We start from the raw sequence: 15874 nt of genomic DNA on the forward strand, positions 1-15874 counted from the left end.
ATACTCCAAATGGGGTCTGACCAGAGCCTTATACAGCTTCAGAAGTACATCCCTGCTCTTGTATTCTAGCCCTCTCGACATGAATGCTAACATTGTATTTGCCTTCCTAACTGCTGACTGAACCTGCACGTTAACCTTAAGAGAATCTTGCATAATGACTCCCAAATCCCTTTATGTTTCTGATTTCCTAAGCATTTTCCCATTTAGAAAATAGTCTGTGCCTCTATTCCTCCTTCCAAAGTGTGTAGCCTCACACTTTTCCACATTGTATTCCATCTGCCACTTCTTTGCCCACTCTCCTAGCCTGTCCAAGTCCTTCTGCAGCCCCCCTGCTTCCTCAATACTACCTGTCCCTCTACATATCTTTGTATCATCTGCAAATTTAGCAACAGTGCCTTCAGTTCCTTCCAAATGGTTTATGTATATTGTGAAAAGTTGTGGTCCCAGCACTGACCCCAAGGCACATCACTAGTCACCGGCTGCCATCCTGAAAAAGACCCCTTTATTCCCACTCTCTGCCTTCTTCCAGTCAACCAATCCTCTATCCATGCCAAGATCTTACCCTTAACACCATGGGCTCCTAATTTATTTAACAGTCTCCTATGTGGCACCTTGTCAAAGGCCTTCTGGAAATCTAAATGAATCACGTCCACTGGTTCTCTTTTATCTAACTTCCTTGTTACCTCATTCACCTCTGAATCCCAGGCTCCCGGTGTCTTCATCAGTTTCTGATTGTATCTGTGAAGAGTGATCTTGACTCTGAGGTTGGACCTGGATATCAATTTGAATCCAAGCTCCTGGTTGCATGCATCCTGATCTATGCACTGCTCACTGGAATGACAATCCAGTCCTCATTGAGTCTATTTTATAATCAGAGCTCCGGTGAGTAGCCAAGTCTTGTTTCAACTGTACAGGAGCTTGGTTAGACCACACCTGGTGTGCAGTTTTAGCCCCCTTGGCTCAGAAAGGATATTATTGCCATAGAGGGAATGTAATGAAGGTTCACCAGACTTGTTCCAGGGATGGCGGGACTGTCTTTTGAGGAGAGATTGGGCAAACTGGGCCTGTATTTGCCAGAGTTTCAAAGAATCTGATTGAAACTTACAAAATACTTCAAAAGTAAGGCAGGGTAGATGCCAGTAAGATGTTTCCCTTGGTTGGAGAGTCGAGAACCAGGGAACACAATTTCAAAATAATTTCTCGAACCCAGATGACTGTGGAAATTCAGTCAGTGAGATATTTAAAGCGCAGATTGACAGATCACTAAATCCCAATGCAAAAAGGGATAAAGGAATGGTGTGGGAAAATGGCATTGAAGTGGATGGTCAGCCCTGATCATATTGCATGGTGGAGCAGGCTCGATGGGCTGAATGGCCTCCCCTTGTTCCTGTGACAGTGGTTAGCGTTGTAGAGGCTCTAGTTTGTAAGCTCTGTCCAGTTTCTAACACCGCCACTCTCCCTCACACTGCCCCTTACCCCCACATCGCCCCCACCCTCACACTGCCCCTCACCCTCACACTGCCCCCACCCTCACACTGCCCCTCACCCTCACACTGCCCCTCACCCTCACACTGCCCCCACCCTCGCACTGCCCCTCACCCCCACATCGCCCCCACCCTCACACTGCCCCCCACCACACACTGCCCTCACCCTCACACTGCCCCTCATCCCCACACTGCCCCTCACCCCCACATCGCCCCCACCCTCACACTGCCCCTCACCCTCACACTGCCCCTCACCCCCACATTGTCCCTCACCCTCACACTGCCCCCACCCTCACACTGCCCCTCACCCCCACATCGCCCCCACCCTCACACTGCCCCCACCCTCACACTGCCCCCACCCCCACACTGCCCCTCACCCTCACACTGCCCCCACCCTCACACTGCCCCCACCCTCACATGGCCCCTCACCCTCACACTGCCCCTCACCCTCACACTGCCCCTCACCCTCACACTGCCCCACCCTCACACTGACCCCACCCTCACATGGCCCCTCACCCTCACACTGCCCCTCACCCTCACACTGCCCCACCCTCACACTGCCCCCACCCTCACACTGCCCACCCTCACACTGCCCACCCTCACACTGCCCCCACCCTCACACTGCCCCCACCCTCACACTGCCCCTCACCCTCACACTGCCCCTCACCCTCACACTGCCCCTCACCCTCACACTGCCCCTCACCCTCACACTGCCTCACCCTCACACTGCCCCCACCCTCACACTGCCTCACCCTCACACTGCCCCCACCCTCACACTGCCCCTCAGCCTCACACTGCCCCACCCTCACGCTGCCCCACCCTCACACTGCCCCCACCCTCACACTGCCCCCACCCTCACACTGCCCCCACCCTCACACTGCCCCCACCCTCACACTGCCCCCACCCTCACACTGCCCCCACCCTCACACTGCCCCCATCCTCACACTGCCCCTCACCCCCACACTGCCCTCTCCCTCACACTGCCTCCACCCTCACACTGCCCCCACCCTCACACTGCCCCCACCCTCACACTGCCCCCACCCTCACACTGCCCCCACCCTCACACTGCCCCCACCCTCACACTGCCCCCACCCTCACACTGCCCCCACCCTCACACTGCCCCCACCCTCACACTGCCCCCATCCTCACACTGCCCCCACCCTCACACTGCCCCTCACCCCCACACTGCCCTCTCCCTCACACTGCCCCTCACCGTCACACGGCCCCTCACCCTCACACGGCCCCTCACCGTCACACGGCCCCTCACCCTCACACGGCCCCTCACCCTCACATGGCCCCTCACGCTCACACTGCCCCACCGTCACACTCCCCTCCCCCACACACCCTCTCCCTCATCCTGCCTTAAACGTGACACAGCCCCGCCCCCCATTGCACCGCAGCCACTTGATGATTTCTATCTTTGCTCCCTCACCTCTTTTCCCCATCCCCTTCCTCTCTGCTTCCTCTTACTATCATACCCTCCTCTTACTCCTCCCACTCCCGCTCCCATCTCTCTCTTTCTCCTTTCCTCCTCTCTCCCATCCTCCTCTGTTTCCATTCCCCCTCCTCCTCACCTCCCTTCACCAGGCTGCCAATCCCCAGACAAGTTGTCCATTTGGAAAGGCCCATGCTGGGCATGGACCACCCATCACAATGCAGCTGACCACGGGTAAGACAACCAGACAAGGTTCCTTTCATTGAGAGCCCTGGTATTTAACCTCGTTTGAATTTAACTGAAAAAGCAGCTCTTTTATTCATGTCAAATGCAAAACACATTGATCTGCAATCTTACAAGGGGAATCTGAGGGTAGAATCATAGAAACCCTACAGTGCAGAAGGAGGCCATTCGGCCCATCGAGTCTGCACCGACCACAATCCCACCCAGGCCCTACCCCCACATATTTACCCGCTAATCCCTCTAACCTATGCATCTCAGGACTCTAAGGGGCAATTTTTAACCTGGCCAATCAACCTAACCCGCACATCTTTGGACTGTGGGAGGAAACCAGAGCACCCGGAGGAAACCCACGCAGACACAAGGAGAATGTGCAAACTCCACACAGACAGTGACCCGAGCCGGGAATCGAACCCGGGACCCTGGAGCTGTGAAGCAGCAGTGCTAACCACTGTGCTACCGTGCCGCCCGTGAATGGCAGAATGTTAATTCTGGTGCGAAAAGTATAGTGTTTCCTGCTGATGGCACTGCTGTGTTTTTGGTCCAAATCTTCTGGCTTATTAGCATTAATTTCTATTCCCACAAGTTTCACACTGCTCCAGCAGTGCATTCCCCCCGATTTGCCCGCTGCGTAACGACTTAGCTGCTGAACGTTTTGGGGACCTCCATATGAATGGCTCCCCAGCACTTGCTGAGCAGGGGATGGCAGCCAAGAAGCCAGCACTGCACTTTACAGCGGGGGCCCTTATCCGAATGCTCAACCGAATGACACAGACGTGGGACCGATACTTACACAGCAGGAGACAACCATCCAGCAGGGTGACCACTCCCTCCTAGGATGCAATGCCTGCCCTGGTGAGTGCAAGTGCACTCCAGGAGGAGATGGGGCAGCATTGTCAAAGATGAATGATCTTCTTCACTCAGCCAGCCCCAGTCACCAACTGGACCCCGTCGCACTCACCTCGCACCCCCAAAGCTTTCTCTCACTCAACCACTTGGCCTCCATCAATACCAGCTCCCTCCTCCCTCCCATAATCACCATGTTCCCTCAGTAGCTGTTAAGCTCCTCATACTCCAGCTCCCACCCAAACCCCATGCCTGCCACACCTCATCACCATCTTAAACGTCAATACTCCCGTCTACATTCTTCCTCTCTTGTGACGTTGCAGGGCAAACCCAATCACAACAGACATGAGCGGGTGCAGCCAGCTGGAGAAATACCAGAGCTCCAAACTCTCACAATGCTTTGAGGAGTGAGCCCTCGAGCTGGCTCGACTTTGCCTGAACTGCGAGTGAAGTGGCGACAGCAGAGAAATGTGAGAATCCTCAACACAAATGTTGTCATTGCTCTTCAGGGGAACGCCAGCCAAGGTCCATCTCAGGCAAAAGGCCATGAAAGTCAGCAGGCCGCCTTAACCTCAGCTGTGGATCCTGGGGATACACCTAGATATTGTGGGAGGGTGAGGAAGATTAAGAAACCGTAGACACTTAGTGGGCGTGGGTGAATATCGGCACTATTGCAGGAAGGTCACAATTTTGTTTTGAACGTTTGGTAATAAATTTCACTTTGTTCACCCACAGAGCCTCCTGTCCGTTCATGCCACCAAACTTGGCGGAACCATTGCATTCACCTGGCGCCTTATCTCTGTGAAGTGTGAGAATAATGTGGAGATGCTGGCGTTGGACTGGGATGGGCACAATAAAAAGCCTCACAACACCAGGTTAAAGTCCAACAGGTTTATTTGGAATCATGAGCTTTTGGAGCGCTGCTCCTTCATCACTCACCTGATGAAGGAGCAGCGCTTCGAAAGCTCGGTGATTCCAAATAAACCTGTTGGACTTTAATCTGGTGTTGTGAGACGTCTGAGTGTGAGAATGGCAGTGCCATGTCCCTCCCATCCAGTTGCCAGACCCACTAAGGAAGGGCACTCCCTCAGCTGCGATATGGACAGGACTCCAGGAAGGAGGACAGGGAAAGTGCTGCCTGCATACCAACCTTCGCAACCCCTTTAAAGCAAGGGGCACCCTGACATGAAGGGAAGGCCTGCAAGTGACCCATCCTGACCCCTCTCCTCGAAATGGTTATTCTAAGACCCCCCGCCCAGCCCGGAATTAAACTTATCCGTGTCCCCAAGTCCTGTCTGGTGCCCCCTGAGCAGTGCACACCATAGAGGGTGTTGGCTGCCTGAGCGCTCACCTCCGAAATCCCCCTCAGAGGGGAAGGCGCCAGCTTCATGTTTGTGTGGAGTATGGTGTTGACGTGCTATCACGCTGTGCCCGCAGAGTATCGGTGAGGGGGGGGAGGTCCCGGAGAGAGTGCTAGCTAATGACATGCTGATGTTTAAATGAGCTTTCTGCAGCCTTGCCACTCCACTGGCAAGGGGCCGGTAAGTTCAGAACTCAGAAACTTGCCTTCCTGAGATGCGCTCTCTGTATTTTGAGCAGACGCTGCCATTCCCGCAGACGGAGAGTGCAGCTTCTCTCAGACAATTTACCCCGAGCCACCGAGGAGACAATTGAAATATTCACTGATTTTATAGAGGAGACGGATTTGCAACTTGTTGCGGACACAATGGGGGGAACTTTACCATTTTGAGTCTAAGTGCCGTATCTGGGCGTCAAATAGATCCGCCCCTGGAATCCTCTTTCCAGCGCATCCATACGCGTTTTGCCGGCTCCGGCCCGATCCGCGCTGTGGGCGGGGCTTAGCGCTGGCGGACCGATTGGAGCTCTGAACTGCGCATGCGCAGTTCGAAAAAAATCTGACAGAGCGCGTCCGGGCGGAGAGAGCGGCTCTCTGACGGTCATCCTCTAGTTGGGGGAGGGTGGGGGGAGGTGGTGGGAGGGGAGGGGGTGTGACAGCTCATCCTCTGTGAGGGGTGGGAGAGAAGGGGGTGTGACGTCTCATCCTCTGGAGGTGGGTGGGGAGTGGGAGGGGAGGGGGTGTGACGTATCATCCTCTGGTTGGGGGGGGTTCCGCTGCGTGCCTGCGGCCGATCCCTCCTGGCACCATCACTGGTACACGACCAGCCACAGCCATCTCTCCCGCTCTCTCGCACCTACAGGGAAGAGTAATCTGTGGCTGGTAGTGTCCCAGTGATGGTGCCAGGAGGGATCGGCCGCAGACAGGCAGCGGAACCTCCCCGACCAGAGGATGAGACGTCACACCCCCTCTCCTCCCACCCCTCCCCCCCCCCACCCCCCCCCCCAGGGGATGATATGTCACACCCCCTCTCCAACCCCCCAGGGGATGATCGGTCACACCCCCTCCCCTCCCATCCCCCACCCCCCCCACCCCCCCGAGGGGATGAGAGGTCACACCCCCTCTCCTCCTCCCACCCTCCCTCCCGCTCCGACCAGAGGATGACCTGGGTCAGAGAGCCGTTGCAGTCTCTGACCCCGCTCTTCGGAAGTTGGAGCGGCGACTTCGGACTTTTATTTTGCAGGTCGGTTACAGCGCGGACGCGGATCGGGCCAGAAGCCGGTAAAGAGGGATTTGGCGGTAGGGTTGGGCGCGCGGTTCATTAAGTCGATTTAAATGTATGCTAATGCATTCCATCACATACTGTTCCCAAAAACACTCATACTTTTCGACACCTTCTCATACCGTCCCGTATCTTTTCATACTGTCCCATACCCCCTCAAACTGTCTCATGTCACCTCATACCCTTTCATATTGTGCCATTGTATGGCTCTTGATATGGTACTGGAATGGCTCCTGTTCTGACCAAGACTGCAAGAAGCTACAAAATGTGAACGTAGCCCAATCCATCACACAAACCAGCCTCCCATCCACTGACTCCGTCTACCCTTCCCACTGCCTCGGAAAAGCAGCCAGCATAATTAAAGATCCCACGCATCCCGGACAGTCTCTCTTCCACCTTCTTCAGTCGGGAAAAAGATACAAAAGTCTGAGGTCACGTTCCAACCGACTCAAGAAAAGCTTTTTCCCTGCTGCCATCAGACTTTTGAATGGACCTACCTCATATTAAGTTGATCTTTCTCTTCACTCTATCTGTAACTGTAACACTACGTTCTGCACCCTCTCCTTTCCTTCTCCCCTATGTACTCTTTGCACAGTATGTTTTGCCTGTATAGCACGTAAGAAGCAATACTTTTTACTGTATCCCAATACATGTGACAATAATAAATCAAAATCAAATCAAATAATCAATATTAAATATCCCTTCATACCGCCCTATACCACCTCATACTTTCTCACACCCTCTGATACTGTCCCATATCACTGCATACTATCCCATATCCCCTCATACTGTCCCACAAACTCTCATACTGTCCCACATATTCTCGTACAGTCCCATACCCCTGATAATGACCAATACCCCCCCCTCATAGTTTCCCATATCTCCTTATACCCTCCCATACCTTCTCATACAGTTCCACTCACCCCCTTCTGTCCCATACCACTCATATTGTCCTATATGGAGGACAGCACGGTGGCACAATGGTTAGCACTGCTGTCTCACAGCTCCAGGGACCCGAGTTCAATTCCTGGCTTGGTTCACTGTCTGTGTGGAGTCTGCACGTTCTCCCTGAGTCGGCATGGGTTTCCTCCCACAGTCCAAAAGATGTGCTGGTTAGGTGCATTGGCCATGCTAAATTCTCCCTTAGTTTACCCTAACAGGTGTCATAGTGTGGCGACTAGGGGATTTTCACAGTAACTTCATGCAGTGTCAATGTAAGCCTATTTGTGACACTAATAAATAAACTTAAAATTTAAACTTAAAAAAAATCCCTGATAAGGTCCATTACCCAATTATAATGTCCCATACTCCCTCATCATGTCCTCTATCCCCTCATTCTGTCCCATATCCTCTCATGCTGTCCCATACCGCCTCATACTGTCCTATATCCCCTGATACTCTTCCATACCCCGTGACACATACCCCCTCACAGTGTCCTTTACCCCCTCATACAATGTTGCATACAAACTCATATTGTTCCATAACCCTCTCATACTGACCCATATACCCTCATACTGTCCCATATCCACATATACTGTTCCATACCTACTCATACTGTCCTATACCACTTCATACATCCATTGGCTCTCATATTGTCCCCTACCCTCTCTAACTGCCAGATAGCCCCTCATTCCATCCCAAACACCTTCATACATCCCTTACACCTTCACACTGCCCCATTCCCCCTCAAACTGACCAATACTCCCTAATACTGTCCCATTCCACTCATACTGACCCTTCCATACTGTCCCAAATCCCCTCAGACTGTCCCATACTTCGTGATACTATTCCATACCCCCTCATACTGTTCCATATCCCCTCATACTGTCTCATACCCACTCATACTCATGCGTCTCATATCCACGCATACTGTCCCATACCCCGTGATACTGTTTCATATCCCCTCACTGTGTTCGTTACCTTCTCATAATATTGCATACAACCTCATACTTTTCCATACCCCCTCAAACTGTCCCAAACTCCCTCAGATTGTCCTATATTCCCTGATAGTGTCCCATTCCGAATGATACAGTCCCATACCCCTCATAGTGTCCCCTATCCCTTCACTCTGTCCTATAATTCTCATAGTGTCCCATTTGACCTCATATTGTCCCATACCTTATTCCAGATAAACCAGTACATTGGGGATGTCTTGCAAGAGACCCTCCATCGTACGCTGGAAAGTGGCACAGGCCTGTGAGACTCCAAAAGGCAACCTCGTTTACTGGAACAAACCTCGTGCGTGTTGATTGTCACCAGCTTTTGCAAATCCTCATCCAACTCCAGCTGTTGATAGGCGTGGCTGAGTCCAATTTGATATACTTTAAACCTCCTGTTAGTTTAACAGAGAGATCTTCAGTTCTGGCTATGGGGAACCTGTCTATCTGTGCTCCTCTAATGACAATTAATTTGTAATCCCCGCAAATTCTGACTGTCTGATCTGGTTGGGGACTCTGGGTGCAGCCCATTCGAAGCATCGTTCAGGCTTTATTCTACCTAAATCCTCCAGCCTCTTAAGCTTGATTTCCGCTTCTGATGAAGGGCATAAGGTACTGGGCGGGAACCGAAAATATGTTGGTGTCGCTTCCTGATCCAGATAGATTTTAGCTTTAACTCCCGGTATACATCCCAATTTGTCTCTGAAGACCTCGGAATATTAATACAGCAGCTCCTGAAAACCTCCATCCCCCAGTTTAGCCGTATCTGCTTTAACCAATCACATCCCATTAAATAAAGTCTGTGACCCTTGATGACCAAGATTGGCAGTTTCCCTGTCTGGTTCTGATGCCACGGTTACTGTTGCTCCACCTAAAATCTACAGTGTCTCTCCGGTATATGTCGACAAAATGGCACCTGACTCACTAAATCTTAATGATTGGAGTCCTTTTTGAAGATAACAAAATGCTTGTTCCACTACAATTGTGGCACTTGTATCCACTTTCATTTTGAGTGCTTTGCCACTTACCAGCCAAGTTATCTCTTTGGGGGCACTTTGCTTAGCTGGACCTGGTTTAGGGCGGGCAACTCGAATGTTGCTTTACTCTGCATGTGACCTTTCTTGTTACACTTGAAGCACATATAGTTCTTTCATCGACAAACTTCTTGGGAGTATTCTCCCCCAAATTGAAACATACTTCAGCCCTCACTGTTGCACTCCGTCTCTCGGGCACTGTTGCACCCGCTCCTGGGTTGCTTTGCACCATAGCCATTTCCCGCCACAAACAATTTACCTTGTTCAGCACACCTGGCAAACCTTTGCAACTCTATTACACCCTGTTCCATGCATTCAGTCACCTGGGCCAATTCTACAGCTTTCTCTTAGGTAACGAGAGGACACAGGTTTAAGGTGCCGGGGGGTAGGTACAGGGGAAATGTTAGGGGGAAGTTTTTCACACAGAGGGTGGTGGGCGAGTGGAATCGGCTGCCGTCAGTGGTGGTGGAGGCAAACTCAATAGAGTCTTTTAAGAGACTCCTGGATGAATACATGGGACTTAATAGGATGGAGGGTTATAGGTAGGCCTAAAAGGTAGGGATATGTTCGGCACAACTTGTGGGGCTGAAAGGCCTGTTTTGTGCTGTAGTTTTCTATGTTTCTATGTTTCTAATCTTGGTCCCCGCCAGTAACTTTTTTGTATTATTAAGCTGTTTATACCACAGACCAATCTGTCCCTTAACATTTCAGCCAATGCTGGGCTGAATGCTTTGCCAGTCCCCTCAGTCTCACCACGACGCCTGAGATTGTCTCCCCTGGCTGATAGATTGTCGTGTGAAATTTGTATCTCAACATAATGATCGAGGGGTGGGGGCTAAATGATTTTTGACCAACTCTGCAATCTGGCTAAAAGACTTTGTGTCTGGAGCGCGATGTTAATGTTCTCACTAAACTGTAAGTCTGTGGGCCGCAGACTGTAAGCAAAATAACCTTTTGCTTTTCTTCAGCGTTTATTTCATTCACCACAAACAAATAATGCCGCCTTTCTATATATTGTCCCTAGTTGCCTACTTCGGGGTCAAATGGCTCAATTTTTTCAATCATAGACATTGATTAGTGAGTGTACCTTACTTCCTCGATGCTCAAATCTCCTCCCCCTCTTGCTGGACATTGCGATCACTCGACGACATTGACATTTTGCCTTATCACCAATGGGTGACTCAATGTGGCTTCAATCAACAAAGGTTCTATTGCCAAATAGAGAATAATATATATACAACAAGGTCGTACTAAATTACAGTGCGATTGCTCTACTCGACTCCCTGGCTCCGACTGCAAGTCCCCCCCTCAACTTGTGCTATACACCCTCCTGCTGATTGGCTCAGCTTCCCACCAGGATGATCCATCGGCATCTCGCCAATCGTAGAACCATAGAAAAGTTACAGCATGGTGATGCACTATCAATTATGCGACGACTAGTTAGTACGCAAGAACAAACAGGCTTTTATTCACAAAAGACTTGGAGCACACTCATGCTGATGAACTGGTCGGAACTGGTCCGGCGACTGAGGCAGGGGGGTTGGAAGCAGTCACCTTTATACCCGGGGGGGGGAGGAGTCTCAGGCAGGGCCGGCAGGGGCGTGTCCAGGCATGTCACACATACACACAGGCAATAACTTAACAGTGGTTTACCACACATGGAAGGAGGCCATTCGGCCAAACTCGTGCCCTTTATAATCCCAAGGGCGGCACAGTGGCACAGTGGTTAGCACTGCTGCCTCACACTGCCAAGGACTCCGGTTTGATTCCCGGCTTGGGTCACTGTCTGTGTCTGTGTGTGTTTCTTCCAGGTGCTCTGAAAGGTGTATTGCTGGTAGGTGCATTGGCCATGCTAAATTCTCCCTCAGTGTACCCGAACAGGTGCCGGAGTGTGGCGACTAGGGGATTTTCACAGTAACTTCATTGCAGTGTTAATGTAAGTCTACTTGTGACACTAATAAATATACTTAAAACTAAAACTTTTCTGTACCCAGCTGGTAGCTTACAGCATTCAAGGTGCAGATCCAGGTACATTTTAAAAGAGTTCAGGGTCTCTGCCTCCACCATCAACTCGGGAAGCAAATTCCAGACACCCGTCACCCTCTGCATAAAAATGTTCTTCCTCATGTTCCCTTTACACCTTCTGCCACTTATCATGAATCTATGTCCCTAGAATTCTCCACCAAGGGAAATAATTTTATCTTGTCCACTCTATTTCTTCCCCTCATAATTTTGTACACTTCTAACAAGTGATTCACTATCAAGTGAAATACATCTACAGGCATTTAGAGACACAAGGACTGATTAGGGACAGTCAGCATGGCTTTGTGAGTGGAAAATCATGTCTCACAAATTTAATTGAGTTTTTTGAAGGAGTAACCAAGAAGGTAGATGAGGACAGTGCAGTTGATGTTGTCTACATGGACTTTAGCAAGGCCTTTGACAAGGTACCGCATGGTAGGTTGTTGCATAAAGTTAAATCTCACGGGATCCAGGGTGAGGTATCTAAATGGATACAAAATTAGCTTCTTGACAGAAGCCAGAAGGTGGTTGTAGAGAGTTGTTTTTCAAACTGGAGGCCTGTGACCAGCGGTGTGCCTCAGGGATCAGTGCTGGGCCCACTGTTATTTGTCATTTATAATTAATGATTTGGATGAGAATATAGGGGGCATGGTCAGTAAGTTTGCAGATGACACCAAGATTGGTGGCATGGTGGACAGTGAGGAAGGTTATCTCCAATTGCAGCGGGATCTTGATCAATTGGGACAGTGGGCTGACGAATGGCAGATGGAGTTTAATTTAGACAAATGTGAGGTAATGCATTTTGGTAGATTGAACCAGGGCAGGACTTACTCAGTTAATAGTAGGGCATTGGGGAGAGTTACAGAACAAAGAGATGTCGGGGTACATGTTCTTAGCTCCTTGAAAGTGGAGTCACAGGTGGACAGAGTGGTGAAGAAGGCATTCGGCATGCTTGGTTTCATCGGTCAGAACATTGAATACAGGAGTTGGGACGTCTTGTTAAAGTTGTACAAGACATTGGTAAGGCCACACTTGGAATATTGTGTGCAATTCTGGTCACCCTATTATAGAAAGGATATTATTAAACTAGAAAGAGTGCAGAAAAGGTTTACCAGGATGTTGCCTGGTATGGAGGGTATTAGCTATGAGGTGAGATTGAGTAAACTAGGATTGTTCTCCCTGGAAAGACGGAGGTTGAGGGGCGACCTAATAGAAGTTTATAAAATTATGAAGGTCATAGATAGGGTAAACAGTTGGAAGCTTTTTCCCAGGTCTGAAATGACAAACACAAGGGGTCACAAGTTCAAGCTTGATGTTACACTTTAAAGCAGGTACCTCAAGACCCCCTCATTAAGGTTCAATACGGATATGCGGGGGACGTATTTTACTCAGAGGGTGGTGGGGGCCTGGAATGCACTACCAAGCAAGGTGGTTGAGGCAGACACACTAGGATCATTTAAGACTTATCTAGATAGCCACATGAACAGACTGGGAATAGAAGGATACAAATGGATGGTCTAGTTAGGAACACATGATCGGTGTAGGCTTGGAGGGCCGAAGGGCCTGTTCCTGTGCTTATTGTTCTTTGTTCTTTGTCCTTTTGTCTATAAAATAATGAGGGGCATAGACAAGGTAGATAGTTGATATCTTTTCCCAAAGGTAGGGGAGTCTAAAACTAGAGGGCATAGGTTTAAGGTGAGAGGGGAGAGATACAAAAGTGTCCAGAGGGGCAATTTTTTCACACAGAGGGTGGTGAGTGTCTGGAACAATCTGCCAGAGGTAGTAGTAGAGGCAGGTACAATTTTATCTTTTAAAAAGTATTTAGATAGTTAAATGGGTACGATGGGTATAGAGGGATATGGGCCAAATGCGGGCAATTGGGATTAGTTTACATAGAACATAGAACATAGAACAGTACAGCACAGAACAGGCCCTTCGGCCCACGATGTTGTGCCGACCTTCATCTGAAACCAAGATCAAGCTATCCCACTCCCTACCATCCTGGTGTGCTCCATGTGCCTATCCAATAACCGCTTAAATGTTCCTAAAGTGTCTGACTCCACTATCACTGCAGGCAGTCCATTCCACACCCCAACCACTCTCTGCGTGAAGAACCTACCTCTGATATCCTTCCTATATCTCCCACCATGAACCCTATAGTTATGCCCCCTTGTAATAGCTCCATCCACCCGAGGAAATAGTCTTTGAACGTTCACTCGATCTATCCCCTTCATCATTTTATAAACCTCTATTAAGTCTCCCCTCAATCTCCTCCGCTCCAGAGAGAACAGCCCCAGCTCCCTCAACCTTTCCTCATAAGACCGACACTCCAAACCAGGCAGCATCCTGGTAAATCTCCTCTGCACTCTCTCCAGCGCTTCCACATCCTTCTTATAGTGAGGTGACCAGAACTGCACGCAATATTCCAAATGCGGTCTCACCAAGGTCCTGTACAGTTGCAGCATAACCCCACGGCTCTTAAACTCCAACCCCCTGTTAATAAAAGCTAACACACTATATGCCTTCTTCACAGCTCTATCCACTTGAGTGGCAACCTTTAGAGATCTGTGGATATGGACCCCAAGATCTCTCTGTTCCTCCACAGTCTTCAGAACCCTACCTTTGACCCTGTAATCCACATTTAAATTTGTCCGACCAAAATGAATCACCTCACATTTATCAGGGTTAAACTCCATTTGCCATTTTTCAGCCCAGCTTTGCATCCTATCTATGTCTCTTTGCAGCCTACAACACCCCTCCACCTCATCCACTACTCCACCAATCTTGGTGTCATCAGCAAATTTACTGATCCACCCTTCAGTCCCCTCCTCTAAGTCATTAATAAAAATCACAAAGAGCAGAGGACCAAGCACCGATCCCTGCGGCACTCCGCTAGCAACCTGCCTCCAGTCCGAAAATTTTCCATCTACCACCACCCTCTGTCTTCGATCAGATAGCCAGTTACCTATCCAATCGGCCAACTTTCCCTCTATCCCACACCTCCTTACTTTCATCATAAGCCGACCATGGGGGACCTTATCAAACGCCTTACTAAAATCCATAGGAGTTTAAAAAAAAAAGGGCGGCATGGACAAGTTGGGCTGAAGGGCCTGTTTCCATGCTGTAAACCTCTATCACTCTATGACTCTAAGTCATCCCCTCAGCATTCTTTGCTCCAAGGAAAATAAACCCAACTTATCCAATCTCTGCTTGTAGCTACACTTTTCTCATCCTGGCAACATTCTTGTAAACCTACTCTGTACACTCTCCAGAGCAATTACATTCTTCCTGTAATGTGGTGACTAGAACTGCATGCAATACTCCAGTTGTGGCCTTACCAGTGTTTTATCCAATTCCAACATTATATCCTTACTTTTATATTCTATGCATTCCATATGCCTTCTTTACAATCTTGTCTACTTGAAGTGCTATCTTTAGGGGCCTGTGTACTCGTACGCCAAGATCGCTCACTTCATTTACCTTCTTAGTTTATTCCTATTTATTGTGTATTCCCTATAACTATTTGACTTCCCTAAATGCATGACTTCGCACTTCTCTGTGTTAAACTCCATCTGCCACTTTACTGCCCACTCCAGCAACCCATCTACATTGTTTTGTAGATTGTAGCTATCCTCCACACTATCCACTACACGGCCAATCTTTGTGTCGTCCGCAAATTTCCCAATCGTGTCCCCCCCAAATCATTAATATATAACACAAACAGCAAGAGTCCCAAAACTGAGCCTTGTGGAACACCGAGCCAGCCCCGATTCCTGACCCCATGTGCAATCCCAATCCCCCCGCATGTGCAGCCCCATTTGCCCTCCCTCTCCCACCGATCCCATTGCAGAGTGCTCAGCAGGTGTCCTCTCCACCACCATCGATCGCCCCCACCTGCAGTCTTTGGTCCCGCCCCCTGACACTGCCCGGTGCCCAATGGGCAGTGCCAGGGTGCCAGGCTGACACTGCCAGGCTGGCACTGTGCAAAGGGCATCCCCCTGCCTCCGTCCTCTTGGGGAGGCATCAATGGCCTCTTTCCCTAGCAGCGGGGTGATCACGCCTGGTGTGAACCTCTCCTGGTGGTGAGGGAGGCATTAGGAAGCCCGGGGAGTACTGTCCCGGGCTCGCTAATCATCTGGAAATGTGAATTTCCATATTGTAATCGGCCTCACGCTGATTTCTGGCACGAGGCTGATAACGTGGAAATAAAGGGCCAGGGAGACTGGGCGCCGGTCGT

Source organism: Mustelus asterias, chromosome 18, assembly GCF_964213995.1.
Source record: "Mustelus asterias chromosome 18, sMusAst1.hap1.1, whole genome shotgun sequence".
Taxonomy (NCBI): Eukaryota; Metazoa; Chordata; class Chondrichthyes; order Carcharhiniformes; family Triakidae; genus Mustelus; species Mustelus asterias.